The following is a 25,913-nucleotide window of genomic DNA, read 5'->3' on the forward strand; positions in this document are numbered from 1 at the left end:
TATTTTAATGTTGATGTATGTTGCACACAAATTTTTCAATATTATGTTCTGAACGTTAAAGTAATATTTCAATCATTAGATATAAGCAACATAACATATATATTTAACACTAAGTCCGAGCACTTTTGGCATTTTTTTTTTCCAGTAACCATGTTTCTTAAATAACACTTCTCCCCTAGAGCATTGAGATGATTCCCACCGTAGAATGAAAGCACAGCCCTAATATTTTGTTAGAAATTTTTTCTTATTATCCATTCGCCACTATCACTTATGGAACACCCATCGGCAATGGATATAAAACCTTGACTCTATGATATTTGTTCAGAGGTAAGTGTTGGAGTTGTATTATGGAGTTGTAATGCATTGTGGGCTTTGCAAAGTGTGAAGCTGCGTACCATCACGAGCGGTGGCCCTACGTGCTCGTGCGATTGGTTGCTCTACATTTTCAAGAAATGCTATACATATAATGCATACATGTTAGATTCATATTGTTTAAATGCTTTCAAAACATTATACCAACCTTTATGTGTAACATTGCTAAAGCAATTAAAAAAAAAAGGAAGTTGCAACATCTAAATAACGTTCGACTGAAACAAACAGGTAATATTGCTGCTACCTGGGAGAGTACAGTGTAATTTTTTTTTCAACTCAGGCGGTCTTTCTCGGCGTTGTGGCGTGCATAAGCGTGATTTGTCATGGTCACTGAATGACAGTGCTCAAGATAACGACCCGTAGTAAGGCGAAAAAAAAAAGAAGGGATGAGGAGAAGGGGACCGCGTATAGTTGTGCACAGTGGTGTTTGTCAGGCTACGGTTCTGCGTCTGCTGACAGAAGGAAAGCGCAGAACGCGCGCGCCGACAGGGAGTAAACAGACTCTGTTCGGTGCGCGATTATGATCACACCATGGCCGGAAAGCACAGCATGACAGGAAAGAACCACGTGAGAACAGATATAGTCGGTTGATAAAAGAAGGTAGAAGGGGAGAAAGGAGGGACACTCTCAGGAACAGATGGAAAAATGAAAAAAAGTGCCAAGGGGTACCCTGTATCAAGAAAGGAAACGGGGAGGGGGGTGGGAGAGAAAAGTTATCACTCGCGTGAACTCGCTTAGTCGCTCCAACTTACGCCTCTCAATCCCTAAACGATCGGAAATGTAAGCGCTGGGAAACAGGAGATATAAGATTTGTCCTGCGGAGAAAGGGGAGGGGGAGGAGGGGAGATAAGCCGAAAAACCAGCGCGCGCGGATACAGTAGTGCAACCAGTGACACAGTTCGGTGCAACGTTACAAGTGGCTCACAAATGCACACTTATTTTTGTCCCAGCTTTTCCAGGAACAGCAGGCGCAGACCATCAGCCAGCTGGATGGAATGGAAGTGGATCTCGCAGGAGACGGGCGCTGCGACTCCCCCAGCTACAGCGCCAATTGTACTGCACGTACAGCGTTGTTGCCATTCAGACTGGCCGCATCCTTTGCGAACAGATAAGAATAGGAGAGGTAAGTCAATGCTGTGATACGGAAACTGGCAAACTGTAATTCGTATGAATTTTGTGCAGTCAGCTGTAGTGCCCAATAGCGCGAGCATGGAGAAGGAAGGCCTGGCCAGGTGCTTGCAGAAACTTGAAACTCAAGGAGTCTCAGTGCAGTCTTTAACTACAGGTAACAATGTGCACATATTATTAAGAGAAATTATTTTCAACCTCACCAAGAGTGCCTTTGGCAAGTGCTGCTTGCCTGTGTATTGTCATTATACAATAAAAACAATTAAATTAAAAATTTTCATCTTCGCAAACCATTGAGCATGAGGTACATTTGCTGCCATATATTATTATGCAATGAGATTTTAATTTATTCTATCTACAGATCGCCACCCAGCTATCCGGAAATATTGCAGAAACAGCAAACCGCCTATACGGCACTACTTTGATGCCTGGCATATTAGTAAAAGTGTGTGCAGTTTCTCTATTTAATAATTAGTGCAAACACATTGTCATAACACCATTCTGCACAGGACTTAAGAAGAAGCTGAAAGCTGCTACCAGGTCAAAGGGCTGTGAAGCGATAGAACGATGGATCCAGACAATAACAAACCATGTCTACTATGTTGCTGCCCTTAGCCAGGGTGATGGCGACTTGATCATCAGTATGTGGTGCAGCCTATTGAACCACATATGCAATAAGCACTATGGCCATCATGGACCATACAGCAAATGCCTGCACGAGCCTCTTGCAAACAGGCAATGGATGAGCAGAGGTAATATTTTTTATTTAGGTTCTTTTGCGAAGTTTTCACTTTGATGCTGTTAGGCAGGTGCATGGCCCACACATGTGGCATTTGTAAACCGATGATAAATTTAAGGGATAGGTAATGCAAATAGAACTTCATGCAAAAAACTTTTTACACATCCGCACATTACAGCAAGACATAGCCAAGAAAGAAACCCATAATGAAGTGAAGAAACAACATAATGTAAATGTGAGTGCTGAGACTTCGAGATTAATTTAATACTGAGGCAGCTTGGTTACAATGACAGTAAGAAACACAAAAACAATGGGATGTTCTATACTTTCTTATACTGACAATTATTTGGTCAACAACACCTCTTGACTTCTTGTCACAGTCAAATAGCAGTACAAGACCGTGTCTTTTAACGAATATGTTGCTAAAATTGTTTTCAACTGCAATGCAGCAGCCGTAAGCAGGTTCAGCATCTATGATTGACTAGAATGCACACCAACACTACCAACTCATCAGTCAAATATATGTATATATATATATATATATATATATATATATATATATATATATACCATCGGCGGGTCGTTTTTCCTTCCGCTTTGCATTTAATGCTCTTTATTCCTTTATTCCTATAATAATCATAAGAGGAATTCCTGTAAATGTCAACAGTATAAACATAAAAAAAATTGTTTGCCTTGCACTCGCAGACTGTTCGCTCCTTTAAATGATATATATATATATATATATATATATATATATATATATATATATATATATATATATATATATATATATATATATATATATATATATATACATACATATATGTATATATACATACATATATGTATATATATACATACATATATGTATATATGTACATTTTTTACAGATTCATGTGCTTTCAGGAAGCTAAACTGCATTCTCATGAACTCCCTGTTCCTGAGGGACATTCGACAACTCTCCCCTAAAGCCCAAACATCCTCCCTTGAATCATTTCATAATTTGGTCATCAGATTTGCTCCCAAATCAATTGCATACTCGGATGATGGGATGCAAGCAAGGTAAGTTGAATGAAAGAGAAGGATACGACATTATTTTTGACTCCAGTGCCAGTACGCATTCCAACTTTTCTGCATTGCATATGCAAACAATCAACCCTTGCATGAAGCATTTATTGTATGTTCATAATATTGTCATTGTAAAAGGAACAGAGGCCAGAGGAAATAGAACTCAGTAAAAAAAAATCAGAAGTTCATCTATGAAAGCCTGTGCTTCATTCACACCATTTCCCTTTCCTCCTTTCGATTCTTCAACTTGCTAAGTAGCCCAACTAAGCAGATCGCTTTTAGTTAATGCTACAATAGCCACTACGACCAGCACTCCCCTTAGTACAGTGCTTGATCTGGAGCTGTCATGTTATCAGGCCAGGTAATATGCGACCTTACAATTGCGACTCACAGGAGTCAATTCTGACATCTGCCAAAAAAGTGCACTCACTATGTCAAGTGAATCCCAACTCCTGCTCAAAGTATGCACCCAATGAGAAATTTTCCACAATCCTTCCATCCTGACATTAAATACTCTGCTGTAAAATTAGCTGAACCTATCTTGTGTCTTTCTCTTCGAATCTCAGACTGCTGCCATGTCAAAGGTAGTTTTCATACATTTTTAGGAGACTGCGGTGCACACTTCTCACATTCTATGAATGCTTCATACAATATCGTAAAAACATATTTGCTAGGATGGTAGCACTAGCCATTCTATAATCCCCTTCCATAGAAAAAGTGACACAGGAGGCTGCAGACTGCACAGGCCATCTAAGGGTCCTCATTGGAAGTCACTGCTCTTATGTTAGAAGAGGCAGATGGGATGACATAAAGAACGAAGTCGAGGACAAGCATGAAGAGCAGGCTAAAAAAACACCTCGTCTCTCTTTCGTGCTCCTCATCTTAGTGCAGTCCCAAGACAAAGGCAGTTTTTAAAGAACTGGAAGTTATCAGCGCAAGTTTCCAACCCCTCTAGAACCATCTAGAATATCCCGAGGCTACTGTATTGAAGCTGCAAGAATGCTCAAGGTTCACTTGACCACTTGAACTAATGATGATCGCTAGAATACAACAGCAGAGAGAACACAGGTGATTCCCGATATGATGTTGTATAGCCCATGTCATGCATTCATTTTGCTGCTTGGAGGTCATTGCATCACATTCTTAATTCTAAAGGCGCTGAACATAGTAGCTAAATCAGAAGCAATTTCTGCTGCAGTGTTGTGAATATAATGCATAATGGTTCCTTATGGTAGCCTCTTCTGTATAATTTTGCTGATAGGCAACAAGAAACATATTTTTTCCAAAGTATGAAAAATTAATTAATATTTACCTTCTTTTTAGGTCACATCTGGCTGTAATTCACTTTAATGAAAATTCCTCAAGGCTCCAGGCACAGACAAAAAAAGGAGATGACCGCTGGAAAGTAAAGATGGCAAAAGCAAGGAAAGGACATTTCAGTGTCGCTCCAGTGAAAACGCAGCCTACGTTTTGTAAGTTCAAAGTTTGTTCTACTTATAACATTACACGAAAAACTAAGTGCACTGTTGTAATCTCGATGACTATTTCATGCAGCGTACTTCCACAAGCTCCTCCAAGATGTGGAGAAACGGTCTGAGGGCTCTTCGCACAGAGAGACAGCTGCAAGCACAGCTTCAGAGCGTCACTTTATGACGGATGCCTATGAAAGACCGTCAAAAGAACAACTGATTGCTGCTCACAGACACAGATTTGCTCTTCACAATGACTAGTCAATTACACAATACAACTGTCAGTGTGCTTAACCTAAAAGCTAAGCAGACTGGCATCATTTTTTAAAGATACACAGCGCAACAAACATAGGACGAGCGAGTAGACGGGAACAGCGCTGATAATCAACTGCATGATTTATTGAAAGAACACGAATATATACAAAAATTCTCTGACAACCAAGTGCGCATGTTCGCAGATAAAACAATATTTCACTTGAAATGTTGTTTTATCTGCGAACATGCGCACTTGGTTGTCAGAGCATTTTTGTACATATTCGTGTTCTTTCAATAAATCATGCAGTTGATAGTCAGTGCTGTTCCCGTCTACTCGCTTGTCCTATGTTTGTTGCGCTGTGTATCTTTAAAAAATGATGCCCCAACTAGCTCAACTCACAGTTCTTTTGAGACTGGCATCAGCGCCGCAAAGCATTGGCCACTGGAGCCAAGAAAATTGTTTCAATATGTTTGCTGCGGCTGACAATAGCTGGAGCGCAGTTTCATATGACTTTTGTTGTCTGAGTGAGTGCAGTCTTGTACCCATATCTATGCGTTTTCTTTGTGGCTGCGGCTAAGCAAAAGTGCACACAAAACATGTTGCTGTTTACTTATCGCGGCAACTACACATGGTGTGCGACCATTCGCAGGCCTTTCAAGTATTATATCAAAGCTGCCGCTTGAAACAAAAGTAAAAAAGGCAGAGCAACTGTGGGTTCAAGGTGTGTAAGGCTAGATTGCGAATAATTATGCCAGTCAGAGTTTTTCAGCTTCTTGAGGCCAAACTAGAAGTAAATGGAAATTTCAAGTGAGCCGGCTTCCCAAGGGACCATGTAACATCTCTCTTTTCATGGGCTTGCTGTTCCCCATCCGTTAAGCTACACAGTTTACAAGACAACAGTGTAATTGTGCTGATTATTATTATGTGCGCGAAATAATACAGTGTTCTTGCTGCTGAGCGACTCAATCAACTTCATTCAGATTTTTTTCCTCCTGTCGACAGAAAAACAAATGCTAAGGTAGGAACAAAAGGCTACTAACACAGTAGCTTGACGAGGCTTTTACCCCTGTTTGACATGGACGACAGACAGTCATATTTTTACAGTGATCTGCTAGCGAAAAAAAAAAAAAGATCAGCAAGTAAAAGAAATGTGCAATACGGACAGGTGCTGTGTCGGAAACAAAGTGTGAGAAATGTGCATGTATTTAAATTCACTTGCTACTGACTCTTGTACACACTTTGAGTATATTTAACGCGAAGAACATAAAAGAAAGAGATGGTGACAAAAAAAAATATTAAAGTGTCACATACATTCGAATGTACACCGGCTCAAGCATGAGAAACAACAAGGTGGTCAATTATAAAACTAAGAAAGCACAGTTTTTTGCCGAGGAGAGCAGTTCTCTAGGAATTATCTCGAAATAAAGTCGTTTTCTTTGTTTCTTCGGTGCGTCCTCATCACTGCACGTCATGTGAAACCTTGCAAGGGCCAGATACAGCATGCGTATCCTAATACTACATGTTTACCGCGGCGGCTTGTATCTCTCCGGCTCTACCGCTCAGTCGTTTGTGGTGAAACTGCGCACGGAGCTTTGATATTACGGTAAACTTCATTTGCTCGTAGAAAGTTAGGTAAGGGTGCTTAATTCGTTGCTGCTGCGTACAATGCAAACCCGCAGTCTGTACCGGGATCAGGGCCGAAAGCCGCGAACGCTGGCGCACGATTCCGCGGGTTCGCGCACGGCCGAGCCAGGTAGGTGCAGTTGTCTTAGGTAATTTACTATAAGGTAAAAGTTTATAACCTACAAACTTACTACGAGACAAAATGCAACATCCGTGAGTAGTTTCACGCAATCAAGTCAACGGTTAAGACGGTAGGATTTTAATAGCCGCCACAGTAATGATGCATCTCAACAATGACTAACTCATTGCACCTGTGAAACCGTCGCTTACCTGTGCGCTATGTTCAAGCTAGTAAACACATTAGGTACCAGCGTATGTTGTCGCCTTGACTTGATCCGAGGTGCGTATTTTGGTTTGGTGGACACAGGAACGGAGCAGCGGTTGCCTCCGAAATTTTGCTGCACTACGTAAGGCGCAGTGGATTGGGGCCCGACATTTAAAGCACCGACTTAATGTTGTAAACCTGTAAGCCGACTTCGAAGTTCATTTCGCATGGGCGACACAAGAAACGAGAACATTCACAGGCGGAAAGTGCCCCGCAAGTACACTGCAAGGAACTGAAACGAGCTCGCCGCTCGCGGCCGCGCCGCGATTGCCGTGGTGTCTGCGCGAAGGGCAAAGATGCGCGCGTGCGCGCGCGAGACTGGAAGTGCAGGAAAAAAAAGCTTTGAAAAAATGTTTCTGTCTACAAAACATCCTAATTTTCTTTCCTGATAATTAAAAGTTAAGCGTATTTCGATTTTTCTGGCATAAGCGATAGTTTAATGGCTGTGTGACGTCGCAAAGAAGCAGACCAATAGTAAATCGAAAACGCATGCACGTAGCAGCGTTGCACAGAGGAGAAGGAGGACTGGCAAAAGTCGAAGGAAAGAACGCGCCAGCTTTCGAATGGGATGGTGGGACCTGCACTGCGCGTAGACGTGTATTATTGCGTTCAAATGTGTATCGCAGCATAATCTAGCGACTGAGATAGTTTGTGAGAAGTGCTCGGGAGGTGTTTGTGGGCCCCTTTAAACGTGATGAATGATAGGTTTACGATATATATTTGAAATATTTCTTCGCAATACCAGATGCACCGGAATTATGTTTATTTCCTTATTTTGTACACAGTACAGAAGTAAATTGAAGAAAACAGCTTTACACTGCTGAGTAATCACTTGCACTGTATACAAAAGTTGCACAATTATGCACCGTTTTTAATTTTTAGCGACATTTATAACAAGAATACAGCGAAGTATCTTAGATATACACAAAAAAGAAGAAATAGGAAAGCAAGCTCTAAAACTCATATTAACTTGTTTCCCCTAGCAGTATTCATAAAAACGAAACTTTTGAGTACAATACCCTATAAACAGTAACGCTTTTATTCATATTTATACATGCATGTTGTTTTAGTTCATGAGTGTCATCATGGACAAAAATGTACATTTAGCGCATTTTGAAGACAAACTACCGTTTATACCTTAGCAAATGGTGTTGTTGATGGCCTAGTTTCCAGGACATTTTAGGACAAGCAGCGCAATTGATCGCAGGGTCGAAAAGGGGGCGCGACTGCGGAACATTAACGCCCTTTAGAAAAGCCTCCGAACACGTTGTATAGTTGCGGTGAATGCGACAAGCCAAAGGTGGGGAGAGAAGAGCAAAACATACAGAACTTCTTAACTACATAAAGATCAGGTTGGAACGGGGCAAGAGAATAGTTATTAAAGTTTAACAATACAATATCTGAAAAACCTACATAAAACAAAGCGATGACCAGCCAACAACGGTATGGCAAAGAACGGTGACGGAGATAAAAGTAGCTAGTACAAGCTAAAAACAAAAGAGTGAAAAACAGCATAGCAAGACACAATATTGGAAGCAGTGCAGAAACCTCTACAAAAAACATGGAAGAAAAAAAAAGAAAAAGATAAAAGCACAAAAGACGAATACAATTAAAAAAATGCAAGAAGAAGCAAAGAGAATTTATCTAGACGAGGGCGTGACAGAAACAACATGAGGAGTTGTTGGAACTCCGGATACATCTGAGTGTAGCAAAAAATTAATCATGAAGCAGCACAACAGTGTAATGGACTGTGTTCAGAAGAGAGTGAAACCAAATTAACCATTTTCATAGAAACGCGAGTCTGGTCGTGGCGCATTTTTGCCTTCAAATCATATTATCTGCTTTTGTGTTACTGCAGTGCTTGTTAATAAACATCTCTCTGAGAGTGCTGCGAAGGTCTTTTCCTATTGCGTTTTGAGGGATGCTCTCCAGAAACTCCACGCCACCATGCAGATGCTTGTGGGCCGCTAGTTTGCCTGGAATAAAGCAAGCCTATAGTTAATGCATGAAAAGACATAAATTGTTTCACACACAGTGCTTCTGAGAAACAAATCACCGACGCATAGAGAAGGGACAGCACTTTCCCAATCTGCCAGTTGACTAGGCAAGGCGAGCTACGTGTCTTGATGAAAATCGTTGCTCTGCATTAACGTTCAAAGTAACTACAGCCAGAAAATAAACGGGTAAATTTTTGTTTAACTGCCTATGGAGAACACATTGTAATTTTAGGTAGTAGGTATACAAGACTTAATTTTCTATTGTCTATACTACAAATAGCCAAGCATTTTTGTTTTTTAAAGCCTAGTTTCTGAGCCAGGTCTCCGGCATCAGGGGGTTGACCTTTCCGTCTGTAGGATGGTCATGGAATATCTCAAAAGCAAACCAAGAGGGCGGGGCGGAGCAGGCATGTGGACACCCGCATTTCAAGGCATTCCCGCTAACGAGTCGTGTGACTCTTCCCCACATCTGATTTATTGAAGTACGTAGCTCAAGCACGCCACATGGATGCAATGATGAGATTAAAAACATACCGGGTCTCCAAGTTAACTTTAAACAAGGGATAAAAATAAATTATTTGAGATAGGCCACAGAGACCACTTGTATACGGTTGCCATATTTTGCAATTACCTAATTAGTATGTTAAGCGGGGATCCAGGCACTGGTAGCGGGCACTGGTAGCGAGCAGGACCGGAGCGGGGGTGGCCTAGCTTGCAGTCAGCTGGTACGCAGAATCACTTACTCTTCCTCTTTCTCGGCGATATGCCCACCTAATCTGAACTTCTTCTTTACAATCTGGCCCCCGCAGAAAAGAGGAGCCATCCTGGCGACTCAAGGAGACGAAAGGAATGCGGGATCGTAGTAAGGCTTCAAACGGTCGACGTGAACAATCTCACGCCCACGGCGGCGAAGGTCGGTGGATGCGGCTAGCGTTTCAACTAGGTAATTCACGGGAGAAGTCTGTTGGAGCACTAGATAGGGTCCGTGGTATTTGGAAATAAACTTGCTGGTCAGACCGGGTGGTGTCGATGGGACACAGAGCCACACGTGAGCACCGGGAGAAAATTGGTGGACAGAGTGGCTGCTGTCGCTGTGCGCTTGTTTCTGGGCTTGCTCGTCCGAAATGAGTGAGCGAGCCAGTTTGCGACATTCTTCAGCATGCCTTACAGCTGCTGAAAGCGATGTATAGTCTGAGATATCAGGACGGTAGGGAAGGATGGTGTTGAGTGGAGACGAAGGTTCACGCCCGTAAAGCAGAAAAAATGGCCAGAATCCGGTAGTTACTTGAACGGCGGTGTTGTAGGCGTAGGTTATAAATGGGAGAATCTTGTCCCAATCGGAGTGATCGGAGGCGATGTACTTGGACATCATGTCACCTAGTGTGCGATTGAAGCGCTCTGTCAGTCCGTTGGTTTGAGGGTGGTACGCGCTGGCTGTCGGATGGATGGTTTGACATTCGCGTAGGAGCGCTTCGACAACCTCGGATAGGAAAGATTTGCCTCGGTCACTTAGAAGTTCACGGGGGGCCCCGTGCCGCAGAATGAAATTATGAAGAAGGACGCGATAGTGGGTCCAGTGGCATCCTGAAATGCTGCTGTCTCCGCATATCGAGTGAGGTGATCGACGGCCCCGATTATCCAACGATTTCCTGCAGGTGTGTACGGCAGAGGTCCATACAAATCGATGCCAAGACGATCAAATGGTCGGTATGGGCACGGAAGGTGCTGTAGTGGAGCCGGCTGATGGAGAGGAGGCGGCTTGCGACGTTGGCAATCGATGCACGAACGCACATACTTACTGACGAAGGTATACATACCGCGCCAGTAAAAGCGCTGTCGCAACCGTTCGTAAGTCTTGAATACACACACATGGCCACACTGCGGATTGTTATGGTAAGATGCGCAGATATCACTTCGGAGGTGGCGAGGTACGACGAGCAGCCACTTACGGCCATCTGGCATATAGTTGCGTCGATAGCGAATACGGTCACGAAGGGCGAAATGCTGCGCTTGACGACGAAGGGCGCGAGGAGCCGGTGAAAGTGACGAGTTCGTTAGAACATCGATTAGTGATGTAAGCCACGGATCCTTGCGCTGTTCTGATGGCATGTCGTCGATGGACAAGGAAGACAAGGCGGAGCTGGAGGCAGGGGACAACGGAGCGTCAGGCGACACTGGCGAGCGAGATAAAGCGGCTGCGTCGGAGTGCTTACGCCCTGTACGATAGATGACTCGGATATCATACTCTTGTAGTCTAAGCGACCAGCGGGCGAGACGGACGGTGGGGTCTTTTAGTGAAGACAACCAACATAAAGCGTGGTGGTCCGTAACAACATCAAATGCGTGCCCATACAAGTATGGCCGAAATTTCTGCAGCGCCCAAACAATTACCAAGCATTCATTTTCTGTCACCGAGTAGTTGGTCTCGGCATTGATCAGCGTTCGACTTGCGTACGCCACAACGTATTCATCAACACCTGGTTTTCGTTGGGCAAGAACAGCGCCGAGGCCGGCGTCGCTGGCATCGGTGTGCACTTCGGTAGGAGCAGCCGGATCAAAATGGCGCAATACGGGGGGGTGGGGTAGGTATCGTGCGCAATTTCGTAAAAGCAGTATCGCAAGCCGGCGACCAGGCAGAAAGATCTTTGTGGGCGCTGAGAAGTCGCGTCAGAGGAGCAATGATGGTCGCAAAGTTCCGAACGAAGCACCTAAAATAGGAGCATAAGCCTATGAAGCTGCGCAGTTGCTTGATAGATGTTGGCTTCGGGAACTCAGCGACAGCGCGAGTTTAGATGGATCAGGAAGGATGCCATCCTTGGACACTGAATGCCCTAACATAGTAAGTTGGCAAGCGGCGAAATGGCACTTTTTCAGATTGAGCTGCAGACCAGCGTCGCTAAAACATTGCAAGACAGTTTCAAGGCGAGTTAGGTGGGTCGCGAAGTCGGGTGAAAATACGACGATGTCATCCAAGTAGCAGAGACATGTGTGCCACTTCAAACCGCGGAGAATATTGTCCATCATGCGTTCAAAGGTGGCGGGCGCGTTACACAGGCTAAACGGCATGACGTTGAACTCATAGAGCCCGTCGGAAGTGACAAAAGCCGTCTTGGGGCGATCGTCTTCAGCCATTGGAACTTGCCAGTAGCCAGATCGTAAATCGATTGAAGAGAAACATTTCGCTCCATGCAAAGTGTCCAGCGCGTCGTCTATGCGTGGCAGCGGATAGACGTCCTTTCGTGTGATCGCATTAAGTCGGCGGTAGTCCACACAGAATCGAATAGACCCGTCTTTCTTCTTGACTAAAACCACCGGGGACGCCCAAGGGCTACTGGAAGGCTTAATAACACCTCTACGGAGCATCTCATGGACTTGTTCATCAATAATGCGTCGATACACGATAAGGACGTTGGCGTAACGGGGCGTGCGTACCAGTATAGATGTGGTGGGCAACAGTTGATGTCCGACCCAAGGATGGCTGCTGGATGACGAAGGAAGTTCGGAATCGGTTCAGCAAGTCGAAGAGCTTGGCGCGTTGATCTGGAGCGAGAGCACTGTCGATGGCTTTGTCAAAGGCAGCAAGAGGCGATGGAGGAGACGAGGAACCAGGTGGGCTAAGGGCACTTATGCTGTCGGAGATTGTGTCGGCGCAGGCGGAGAGAAGCGGCGGGACGGTAACAAAATTTTTTGATCGAACAGGGTTGGCATGCCCAATGCACTCGCCACATTGCAACGTGAGTGGGTAGAACGAATCATTAGTAATGGCTAGTTCGGTGCGGCCGCTTCGTACACTAATAAAGGCGAAGGGGAGGGGAAGACAGCGTCGTGAGACGAAAAGGGAAATGGGGTGAAGAGCACTGTACAGTCATGAAGAGAGGCACAGTTAGAAGGGACAATAGCGGCAGATAAAGGCGGGATATCAGTAGCATCCGCAACGTGGCATTTGGCTTCCCCAAGAACGTTAACGGTGGTCGGCGCGGTGCACAGTGCAGAAAGCTCTACTTCGGCACGAGCGCAATAAATTACGGCGCGATTGCGACACAAGAAGTCCCACCCAAAAATAATGTCATGAGAGCAGTCACGAAGAACGATAAAACTGATGACGTAGAGAACGTCCTGAATGGTGACTTTATCCGTGCAGGTACCGAGCGGTTTGATGTGCTCAGCAGTGGCGGTTTGCAAAGAAACCCCAGAATACGGCAGAACAACTTTTCGTAACAAGCGGCAGAGTCTAACGTCAATAACCGACACAGCAGCGCCAGTATCTACAAGCGCAAGCGTACAAACATTTTCAATGGTAACATCTATTAAATTGTTCGGTGGCGAAGCAGGACTTTCACTGTTCGACGAAAGCGCAATTCTTGCCTGCGGAACTGCGTCTAGTGGTTTTCCGGCATTGGCGAGGTAGAACGGCGGCGCATCGGCGACGGAGAGCGACGGCGCGGAGAGGTTGAGCGGTTGTCATGCGAGAAGTGGTCAAAGTGAGACGAGGGCTGAGGGGGCGCACGCAGAGGGGACGGCGGATGCGCGTAGTTGACCGGGCTCTGATCGAAAGCGTACGGTGCCGGGCGACGGCGGCACAGGCGTGCAACATGGCCAGGGAGGCCACATGAAAAGCAAATCGGCCGATTGTCAGCTGTGCGCCAAAGGCGTAGAATAGGTGGCGCACGACGCTGAGTGAAAAATGCCCGCTGAGGCGAACCGTACGATGGAAAAGGTGCAGGAGGGGGTGGTCTTGCGGCAACCTCAGCATAAGACAGTGGACAGGGTCCGGGCGTCGGGACAGCGTCGGCATGAATGAGCGGAGCTGTGAGTGGAGCGGCATGAAGAGGTGGTTGTAGAGGGGGCGGAAGTGCTTCGGCAACTTGTTCCTGAATAACCTGGCGTATGTTCGAAGCGAGGTGTGAGCTGGACTGCGGAACGTTTGAAATTAATGATAATTGCCGGGCAACTTCTTCCCGTACGAAGTCTTTGATTTCCTGGATAAGTGCAGAGCTGACAGTGCCATCAGACATAGCCGCGATCGTGCCTTCCGGTTGTCAAGGGACGATGCGTTGGCGACGAAGTTCGTCGTAGCTTTGACACATCATGACAACATCACTTACAGTGCGGGGCTCTTTGGCCATGAGGATGTTGAATACGCCTTCATGGATGCCCATCATGATGTGGCGAATCTTCTGAGCTTCAGTCATCGATGCATTTACACGATGGCACAAATCTAAAACGTCTTCGATGTAGCTTGTGAAGGTTTCGCCTGTCTGCTGCCCCCGCTCGCGCAAACGGTGTTCAGCACGAAGCTTGCGGACCGCAGGGCGACCGAAGACATCCACAAAGCGAGATTTGAACGAGGCCCAAGTTGGAATGTCAGCCTCGTGATTTGTGAACCACAACGTTGCGACTTGCGTGAGGTAGAATATCACGTTGTTAAGCTTCAAGATGTCATCCCACTTATTGTGGGTGCTTACGCGTTCATACGACGAAAGCCAGTCCTCGACGCCCTGGTCGTCGGTACCGCTGAAGACCGGCGGGTCCCGCTGGCGAAGCACTCCGAAGCATGCAATAGAAGGGGCCGAGGTAGCGGGGCCGGTGGTGTTAGTGCTGGAGTCTGTCATTGAGGTAGGAATTCGGCGGCTGCGGAGCTCCAGGGCGAGGAAATAGAAGAGAAATCCCGCGACCTCTACCAAGTGTTAAGCGGGGATCCAGGCACTGGTAGCGAGCAGGACCGGAGCGGGGGTGGCCTAGCTTGCAGTCAGCTGGTACGCAAAATCACTTCCTCTTCCTCTTTTTCTGCGATATGCCCACCTAATCTGAACTTCTTCTTTACAAGTAATATATTTGTGTCTAATTTACAAAGTATTGTCTTTAGACTATAAAGGTGACATCCAAAGTTGGACAGCACCTTCGGAAACCTATATTTCATTTATTTCCTTTAGAGAAAGCCTCACGTGTTCCGTTTTCACCAGCTCTAAAGTCCGCGAAATACAAAACAATATCACGTGAGTAACGCATTTGCGTGCCATGGTTGTGGTGCTCTCAACCGTGCTTTAAGGGAACGAATATAGCTGCCGCCGTGACTCGACAACCCAGTCTCAGCGGCAAGCTGATATGTTGGCGATGGTTTATCCTGAGCGATTTATTTTTAGCCCGGCTGGACAGGTCGTTTGCTGATACAGTAACTGATACCAATGTTATTAGGATATTTAGATACGTTGATGACTACCTCATTGTACTTAACAGAAATGACGGTTCCTTCATGGATGACGCTTTTAATGTCCTGACGCTGTCTCGTAACCATTTCAAATCTCTAGAATTAATATTTGAATTACCTGAAACAGGTGGTATTTAATTCCTAGATATTAACTTCATACTTCATCATGATCGGACGTGCTAGATGTTTAAACCTCGTGGCGAAAAACCATTGTTACCTTTCAATTCATCGCACTCTAAACTTGTGAAACGTTCCATTGCTCGCCTTTCATTTGTTAATTCTCTGAAGAAATCTTGCCCGCACCTCATGTATGACAGTTTTTCCCAACAGTGTAAACGTCTAGAATGTGCCGGGTACCCTTCCCATATTCTTATGTCCGTGGCCGAAGGCGTTTTGAAGAAAGTATGCCAGAAAAAAGCGGATGCCAGTCAACAGGCCCCGTGTAAGAAAGAAAAAATTGCCGTCATCCCTTACATTCATTGGCTGTCCCATAATCTCAAAAAAGTTGCGCAGCGATCGGGAGTTAGAGTGGCTTTTTCGGCTCCGAATAAGTTGAGTCAGCCATGCACTAAAACTTCGTCAGAAGCCAAGAAGGTGATAGACTGCACAAAGAAACATAAAGAAAAATTTGTTAATTGCATCCAAAAGGTAGTCTATCAAATACCCCTATCCTGTGGCAAGCAATATATTGGTCAAACGGGCAGATGCCTCAGTGATAGGCTTCGTGAGCATGGCCGGGATGTCAGTAACAGGTGTGGTAAAGGTTTGTCTGCTCATTGTCGTGTTTGCAATTGTATTCCTCTCCTCAAAAAAGTATGCTTTTAAAAGTGCACAAAAACCGGTTAACGCGTGAAATAGTTGAAGCTGAATGGATCACTCTTTGAAAAGATGATTGTATAAGTAACCCTTCTGTCGCGTTGTTACCAAAGGAGATTGCGTATCTGGCTGATATGACTTGCTAGCGCATGTTCTTTTGGCGCATGTGATACGCGGGGGTATAAAACCATGCTTTCTTCCTTGAATAAACATTAGTTGGAAGTTAGCGCTGTTTGTGTCTTCTTTCTCTGTCCTTGTCTTGGTGCGCTACATTTTGTTCCCTTCGATCATGTAGCAACAAGCCCAAGTATCTACCCTTCTAGAGACACAAGGTAGCAGCTCCTGCCAACTGAGCCGCGGCTCCGACCGCGCCACGCCGACCGCTTCAGTTGGGAGCCCATCTCTCGCTTTTGTGCCACGTGGGGTGTGACGTCACAGCATCACGTGGGGAAGAAGTACGTGACTACCGCCGCGCTACGCTGAAGGTCGAAACCTAGAGTAGTATTCATTTCGCAATAAAAAATTCTCTATGGTATGACAGATTACTGGCAGCTGCATACAAGTGGTTTCTGTGGTCCACGTGAAATGTTGTATTTTTTTAATCCTTGGCTAAACATAGCTTGGACACCCTGTATATATAACGAAAAGATAAGTTGGATTGAGGCTGTTTTGAAAAAAACTATTGAAGTTATATTTCGTGACGTTCTAAACGACCGTTTCTTGAGCTTTTAGGCAACACTTATTCTACTCGGGTGTGAGCGATAGGAACTTAATTTGTGATCTCTTGCACTGACGTAAACCGGGAAGTGACAGATTCGTTGCTTTTGATTTGCATTTTTCTTACAAATTCATTTCGGCAGAATATTATTGCCCTCAGGATCTATAAAATAAAGTAATATAATTTTTTGATCTCTTGCACTGACGTAAACCGGGAACTAAACATTTATGCATACTTTAGTCAGATTTTGAGCGTCCATTTAAGAGGCAAATATTTAACAAGTCTTTAGTCGAACACCACTGGGGCAGCTTTAATTATCAGTGCTCCGTAGCTGATCGTATCAAGCCATTCTCTAAATATGATGATGCCATAAGAGAGGACACACGAAGCGACGTCGTGTAGTAGGAAGAGCGCCGTAGCCCGCTCAGCTATAGTCAAGCGCTATAAAGTAATGCGATAAACTCGAACTATTTTCATTCCTTTGAAAGATGGCAGTGCTTCATCGAAGAAACCTAAAAGGGTGCTTTTCAGGGAACGTATTGCTAGTTTCCGCCGTATGCGAGAGTGTAGTGATAGTGGAATCCTGTTCCAGTGTTTCCACCAATCAAATATTTCGAGGTCAGAGATGATGATGAGGATGACAAGCTCTTTATTTACGTCAGGGAGACAACATTTATGAAAACGACACAAATTGGGAACACTAAACCGGATCTCCACTTGACTGATTGGGATGATCGTTTGCAGGTGAGATAGAGAGTGAGAAAATATAAGGAATACGATGAAAAATGTCGCGCAGTCGTGCGTGGCCGCCTTGGTTCAAAGCTAACTTCATATGCATTTTCCACCTCATAGAGGGCAAGCACGATGACATCAGACCAGGTAAAAAAAGGGGCAGCCAGTGTTCCGAAAATGCATTTGAGCAGGTAACGATAGTCGATTGCGGCATGCCTCGGTTTCCTTCAATGCTTGGTATATTCTAGAGAGCCCTGTACGAAGCGTGCCGGTTCAAGGCCTGATATCAATAGGGTCATGTCGGTTTTTACAATAGGTGAAAGCGTTTGCCTGTAGCCTACGATATGTGACAGCGTCCTCTGCCGATAGTGGCCAGTGAGGGCGGGAGTAAATGTGGCAGTCTCATAAACGCTCGTTTAACTATTGTGCGTAAGAAACGAGTATTCTGCTTCATGGACCGCTTATAGACTGAGGAGAAAAGAAACGCGCCTGTAGGTTTTAGTGTGCGATGTCAGTGCGCGTTGAGAACCTTGGCAGTCGAATATTTCGGTGCCCTCCAACGTCTCTGATAGCCTGAGTCACTTTGGGATGTTAAGTCTTATAAATCAAACTAAACCAGAAATGAGCAATGAAAACGAGTCTGCTCCTTGGCCCGAATATCATGACTGCCCCCTTGACAAAGAAAACGTGTGAGAACTGGTGCACATTGAATGAGCATTTTTATGAAAAGCATATGTGGAAATATTTTCAATAGAAAAAGTGGGGGAATCACTGTCTCAATTCTACGCAAATACGTCATGTGACGAATTGAAGAAAGAAGAGAGAAGAACGCGCGAGACTCGGGAGCTCTGAATAAATGTCGGCCTCATAGTGTTTTAAAAATTATTGTTAGGAAACACAGAAACTGGCGTGTACAGACAAACAAGTGAACTCTACACAGAAAGGTTACCGCATTTCAAACAAGAATGATGCTGTTGTGAGCTATAAAGTTAAAATAAACAATCGAAATTTGCCAGTTGATCACGTAAGCAATGGTTAGCTCGCGCAAAGTTTATGCGCTTTAAAACGCTGAAATTCCAATCCGAATGACAAGCACGGATGATTTCTGGCATTCACTTGTCGAGCTTGAAACAAATAGAGATGCTCATGTCATGTACGGCGGCCAATTGTAAACATATGTTTCGAAACGTAACCATCCTTTGTTATTCTCGTTAGTCTGCTGATACGCACGATATCAGCGACATATGAGGTTTCGTTGATGCTGTCAGGCGTGCTTCGGCTAACCAACACGTGACTTATCTCCTCTTTGCCAAAGAAGATAGGTGACTATCCCGCGAAGCCATTTTATCAATGCAGTTTTCAACGAAGCATACAACCTCAGAATTATCGTTCTTGCTTAGGAAAGAACGGTGAAGTGCAACAGCATTCCCTCATTTCTCGGCGTTTAGCGGTGTCCCTTTCGCTTCATTTTCCATGCAGCCCCATTCGGCAGGGTGAACGACGGAGTTGGTTTTTATATTCAAATTTGGTCACAGGATGCCTAGCTTCGTAGTTGGGACCGGGCGTTCCTAATTTCAAACATTAGACGATCAGCTAAGCCATCTTCGGGCAGTCGTATTTGTACTCGTAGTGTTTTTGAAATGATTGTCCTGAAATTGTTTTGTCGAAAGAATGCTGGCAATAGAAAGTCACCGCTATAACTAGCAGCTCACATTGTGAATCATTAAGGGTAATTTTCGAACACAATTTCAAAAAATTAAGTGCGCCTATTATCACCCAACAAACGTATTAACTATAACTATAAATTCAAGTATTTCGATCAGAAATATTTACCTCACACTGATATCAAACAGCCCAACTGAATCATTGGTTTTTCATTGAACGATATACAACCGCTGCGGCTAGTGTCACGTCTGCGCAAGCAACTTTTCGAGGACAAGCTAGGGGCCGTAAAAGTTCTGTAAATTGAGGTGTTGTTGAATGGTGAGAGAAACATTGCTTGTGCCAATAACAGAGCTAGCAGCGCGCATTCAACTAAAGAGTGCGAGGTATGATCTTTGCCGAAGACGATTATTGTCACTTTTGTGCCGACAGAGTCACGTAGGTCTTCAAATATTTCTGAACGATTCGACTGCTTCTATCTGCACTGCCGGGGAGCGTGCACAGAAAACGTATTTGCATTTCCTGTACCCGCATTAAAGCTTGCGTACGAGCGCTCTATAAGTGTTATAGCGCATACAGAACAGAATCTTTGTATGGCAATCAGGATGCCTCACAATCGTCTTTGTGCACACCTCTCTTCTCAAAAGGCACCATTTGAACAACAAAAAAAAAAACTCGCATTTGCTAGGCTCGGTATTAACAAATTTATACAGTTAGAGCACTGAGCAGTCTGCTTTACACATATACATATTCAGACCAACGATGAGCACAGCAATCTGTTTTGGTTAAGAGTGACCGTATTTTTCTTATTCTGGTTTCCCTGCAATGAATATAATTTTCGTTTCCTGTTATATTAGGCAAGAGGCGTTATGTGGCGCGAAATTTGGTGGTTTGCCTAAATAGTTCCGTATACTGATTCCTAAAAATGATATGGTGTAAAGATGTGAAGTTATGAAGACGGATTAACAGCAGCCTGATTATGAAGCAGAGATGAATTGATTGTTTCCTAGCAATCATAACATAGTGTTCCAAGATTGCATCCCCCTCTTTCCTATAGAAAATGTGTTACGATGTTACGTCTGTGAAAAATTAGGACACCCTTCTCTTTCTTATACTTGCTATGTTTGTTTTTAGTGATAAAATAACCAAATAAACCTTGCGACTATATGCGATTTGCAGGTTTAGGCACGAAAGCCGGAAGTGTACCTGCGCGTTCTTCTTCAGTACTCCGGACGTTAAAAAACCTTTACTGAAGCAGAACGCGCAGCATTAAAGAATGTATATTCTAGTCGTCTTACGACTGCGATATGCTGAGGATGGACCTCATGGTCAACCTTTTTTGCGTATACTTATCACATAGACGCTATACTTGAGCAACACGGAATCGGCGCCAAAGGGCACACCCCAACATTATGGCATCCCATACCTGCAACCAGTTGCTCCAGCCTCTTGGCTTCCAGGTCTTCCTCCACACTTCCCGCAGCATGCTTTTTCGGGACAAAACGAACGCCCTAGCGGCCTCTCCTAACTGTTGGTGCGGCACTCCGGCAACGACGACGTGGAGGACTCCGGGGTCCTCGGACAGCAGCTCTTCCAACTCAGCGGGGGCAACCTGTTGGTCCATGCATTTAATCAGCTCCTTCAGCCGACCGCACACAAAGATGCGCCCGTCAGGGGTGTATTGGCCCACGTCTCCTGCAAGAAGGAAAGGATAGTTCGGAAGATGGTCGGTTTCAGCTTTTGCAACCTTGTCAGACATGTATAGTTCTATTTGTCACTATTGCCAGCTCTATTTTGCTGACCATGTCATGCAATGCTTTAAACATTAAGCGATGACAGCAAAAGAATCGAGCCGTTTGATGCTATGCCCTTTGAGAGCTCCCATAAACTCGCTATGCTTCTGGATATTCTATTGAATACGCAGCAAAAGCGGAAACGTAGCATAAAAGCGGAGCTTTAGTTATACGCGGCACAACTAAATCGTATTATGGCAGACAGTGCTACGCCGTACTGGTGCGTGGCTTCTCTTTTACAAGGGCGTGTTTTGAGATTTAATGATCTCGGCAAATTTGTTCAAATATTGCCTAGCTAGTAGTGCGCGCAGTTAAGCAAAGAATGCACAGAGGGATGACCCACCGGTACGAACGAAGCCATCCTCATAAGCCTCAGCCGTTGCCGTAGGGTTATTTATGTAGCCCTTGAAACTCCCCGGGCTATTCACACATATTTCTCATAGTTCATACGGCCCCACAATTTTTCGGGTGGTCTGGTCGACAATCTAGGGGAAAAACGTGAGACTTTAAATTCCAACACAGTCGTCGTCCTTGAGAGGCCGGCTATGATAGCCAAATGAAAAATAAATTCTCATCGTCTATTAAAAACCACTTGGTCGAGATATTACGTATAGGATGTAAGTGATGGCTCCGAGGCGGCAAAACTCTACCATGAATTTCTTATCTTGAAAAGTATGTGAGTGTTTTTTCTGAAGAGTAATAATGACAAACGTTCACAATTGAGGCTTTCATTTAAACTACAATAGCAGAACATTGTAATGGTGTGACCTTATTTCGGCCGACCTCTTCACTGCTCAAAGTATTGAAGATATTACTGCCTCACACAGGGATAAGCGCCATAGTTATCTCCTTTTAAACTTTTCAAGATGCAGCTGCTAGAGATTCTGAAAAATTTCTGCTCTGATATACACTAATATTGTGCATGTTGACTTTCCGTAGGTACTTATATTTGTATGCCCGTTGAAAACAGTCCATTTGTAATAAGCGGACTAATCTACTGTTACTATAGACAACCTCTGTATTCGCCGTGTTGGCCGTTCTCTTGTTGCAAAAAGACGCTTTCAAAAACGGCTCTATCTATCAATGATGAATATATATGTAGTGTCTTATTTTTGAATAATTTCTGGTAGCTTTTTCTTTTCTTTTTCAAGCCACGGAATCACAGGTCCCAGGCTCAGAAATATACACTGAAGGAACAATTTTTTCATTCTTTGGCCGCATTATTTCTCCCCACCCTCCTTCCTCCCCCTCCCTGGCTGCTATCAAGCCCCTGCCAGTGATGTTGCGCTGACCAGATGAAGACAAGTCCACTTGTCGAAACGTTGTCTCGGCTTGCAAACTGAGGCAGCCCCACAATTCTTGTTCAAGCTTTTTCTATACAAACGTGTTTAACTCAGTATTCACATCTCTTAAGCACGAAATCCTATTATTATAAAAATGCAGAAGATAATTTTGTTTTCGTATTTTTTCAACGGCAACCCAGCAAATGATTTTTGTATATCCTCATTTCAGGCTAATACAGTCCCACTTGTGATAGTGACACTAACTTGATTGAGTTTTTATGCGAGAATATTACGAACCAACACCCAATTACACAATTAGTAGGACTGTGATGTGCTTGCTCTATGGAAAATATTTTTGACCGCATTGATAGGCTGCATCGCTTTTAGGGATTCCTGAACTGTTAACAAAATTTACGTTAGGAGCCCATAAAAAAGGTGCTATGAATTTTTCTTCCATCAGTTGCGCAGGCACAGAATTATTTCGTATTGTCCTTCAGAAATTGTTTCTCTCACTCGCCTGTACTATAAAAATATAGATACATCGCGAAACGTTCGAGTAAACTGAAAATATCTTCATTCTTGTATAATTCAACTGTGTTTATTTATTGGTCTTTCATACGTAGTAATAAAAATGAAACGCGGTAAAGCTCGTTATGATTTTAGTTTTCACAAAGGCAACTTATTTTAATTTCAACAAAGGGTGCTGGATATCCGACACTCCTGAAGTCATCCATTCGTGGCGTAGAATATGCAATGCAGCCGGTGAGTTCTGTCATACCATATACTGCAAGCCACGAAAAAAATTTGTTCTAGAACATTCCTTCCCGGCACTCAAAAATAATATTAAAGCTCTAGAGAGCCCACGGTTTACTTATACGTCAAGTGGGAGCAGTTCTACTCGAATACGCAGCAAGCAAGATATAGATGCTCCAAAATTACCTTTTGTGAAAAATGAAACATTACCTTCCGGGTCCAACAAATTGTCATGAACGAAGACCTTATACACAGGAGACCTTGCGTAGCCTTACGTAAACATTCGTAATGATATAGTGAACCTAGCATGCGCTTGCGCACATAGGGATATGCATATTGCAAATAGTACACATAGGAATCTTTTCTCCTACTCTGTGAAGTTGAAGCTTGAGAACAAAGGCTAATCGAATATTCTTCACGCATATCCAAAGTTTAAAAGTGGCAATAAAGTTCCAGAATGAGCTCCTAAGAACTTCTCATCCTTGTGTTGTTGAATTTAGTCAAAAAGTTCGAAGCCGTAAAATTTGCGCATGCGGGCGCAAACTCGACCGGCCATGACAAGTACGATGTTTCCAATGTTCATGTGGATACTCATCATTAAAACTTAACAAAATACAGTCGCGTTCGTAACGTGCCCGAAACGCTGAATTAGCTGCATTCTTGCTAACTCAGATGCCACCTAAATAGCAACTTCGCCCTTTACAAAACTGTTACAAGTCAGTGATCCATGTTCGTGAAAAAAGCGCTCTGTGTTGTCCTTTCTTTTATGTCCCGTCTGTCGGGCTGTTGTTATGGATCACCGTGCACACCAACTCGCCCAACAACTGGTATTGTCTCTTACAAGTCGTCCATGTTTTTGAAAGCGTCATTTCTTATTCCACCATAGGTGAGTGTAAATTCTCGCTATCTTTAATGACCCAATTTATCTTCCCTAGCACATGTTCCCGGTGCACTTTATAACATGGCTATGTCTTCACCTGCTAATAAATTATCAAGTTTGAAAGTCGCAATGTGCACTATTAGCACGATATAAAAGCGCCGAGCCACAAGTTCTAAAAGCATTAAACATTTCCGCCTCAGTCATTCTATTCTATTTTTTGAAGAGACATCAGGATCGATTACAGGATTTGCCTCTGGCAAAGTTTTCCTCGGGCGTATTAGTGTGTCCTGAAAACCAGGGTTAAATTAAACATATGAGCTGGCAATTCAACTACTAACCGGCGTTAGCAACTCGACATGCTTACTAGAGTGACAACGCGAGATTTTGTGTCCTCTTTTGAAATCAGCTGTACAACAAATGGTATGGCTCTAACATGTTTAAAAAGAACTGCTGAATAATATCTCTGTTCAATATTGATTATTCGTATTGTATGCCACAATATGATTATTTTCCGACCAGTGCTTTAAACCTCATGCCACACTAAAGCAGTTAATGTAAAAGGGTATTCTCAAAGGTGAACCAAAGGTCAAAGCCAGACATACATGGCCAGACTCATGTTCCCCATGTTAAGAGCGGCAACTATATTGCCTCATGAGTTCACAAGTACACCACACCACAGTTTGGTCTAGCTGTAAAGAGAGAGAGAGAGACTTTTTAATGAAAAAACTGAGAATTTTGCCGGCGTTTAGATTTCGCTGGCATGTGTGGGTAGGGGAAATCAGGAGGGAAAGATTGAAAAACGAATGGTGAGGGAAATAATAGAATCGAAGGGGGAGATAAAACACGGCCATTAAATAAGTGCTAAGGTGCTTCGTGGAGTAATGATATAAAATCAAATAATGAAATGCATGATCCGACAAATATGCTTGTAGAGTTCACAGCTTGCAAAATGCCTGAGGGAAACATGCGAGGTGAACTTAGAGTTTGTCAAGGAGTCCAATGTTTAATAAGTAAATAAAACGTTCATCGCAAGTCTCTGTTGTCTAGGGCAGGCTAAGGGACCTAAAACACTGTTCATTGTTAAATGCACTGGGGAGAGCTTCTCCATGCTGTGTTCATAGTTTGCACGCTCGTCAGCGTACGCAGTGCACTCAAGTAGGATATGTTCCACAGTTTCAATCGAGCCACAGTTGTCACAATATGGACTGTGCAGTTCACAGAAACAGTGGCGCAATCCATTTGTGTATGCACAGTTTAGAAGTCGGTGGTAAAGAGTTTCTAGTTGTTGAGGATATTTCGGAGGAAGTCTTGATTTTAGATGTGGGTCAACTGAATAAAGAAATTGGTAGTGATGCGTCGGCAAGCTCCAAAGTCGATACTTTGTTTCGGAAGCAAATCTTTTAGCCAGTTAGGATGCATCAGATTTCGTGAAGAAGGTCGTAATGTATCTTTGATGTTGGTGGCCTTTGCGAGCCGCTTCATCTGCTTTTTCATTGGCATTAATGCTTCAGTGAGCTGGTATTCATTGAAATGTTATGCAGTGGCCTGCGGAAATAGCCAAATGATGAAGATACTCGATGCCAAGGGAAATAGGATGATGATTGTTTTTCTTAAGCAGGTTATTCAGGATTTGCAGAGATGCTTTGGAATCAATGAAGACAACCCATCTTCCGGGAGTTTGGCGCAGGATATAGGAGAGAGCTTCTTTTATGCCATGGAGCTCAGCTGTCGTAGATGATGTCTTCCGCTGCAGCCGGTAAGACAGGACATGGTTTCTTGAGGGCACATAAAGGCCACAGGAAAAAGTGTCTTGAGCAGTTGAACCGTCGGTGAATATGTGGGTGTGCTGCGTATATTCCTTGGCTATGTAGGCGAGAGCAGCTTGCAAAAGTGCTGTCTATGGCATGCGGCTTTGCGCATCCACGCCAGGAACAGACATATTCCCCTTTAAAGACGATAGCGCTCATGGAGGAAAGGTAACTGGTAGCAAACTACGTGGCTGAATAATAGTAGGGTGGGGTAGAAACTGTA

At 44.1% G+C, this 25,913-nt stretch overlaps 1 pseudogene; it reads right to left on the bottom strand.

The window, feature by feature from the left end:
- Positions 1 to 8,864: 8,864 nt before the first annotated feature.
- Positions 8,865 to 25,913, bottom strand: part of LOC146180171 (luciferin 4-monooxygenase-like) — a 29,224-nt pseudogene continuing 12,175 nt past the window's right edge.

Source organism: Amblyomma maculatum, chromosome 9 (genome assembly GCF_055883805.1).
Source record: "Amblyomma maculatum isolate TAMU_Amacu chromosome 9, ASM5588380v1, whole genome shotgun sequence".
NCBI classification, from domain to species: Eukaryota; Metazoa; Arthropoda; class Arachnida; order Ixodida; family Ixodidae; genus Amblyomma; species Amblyomma maculatum.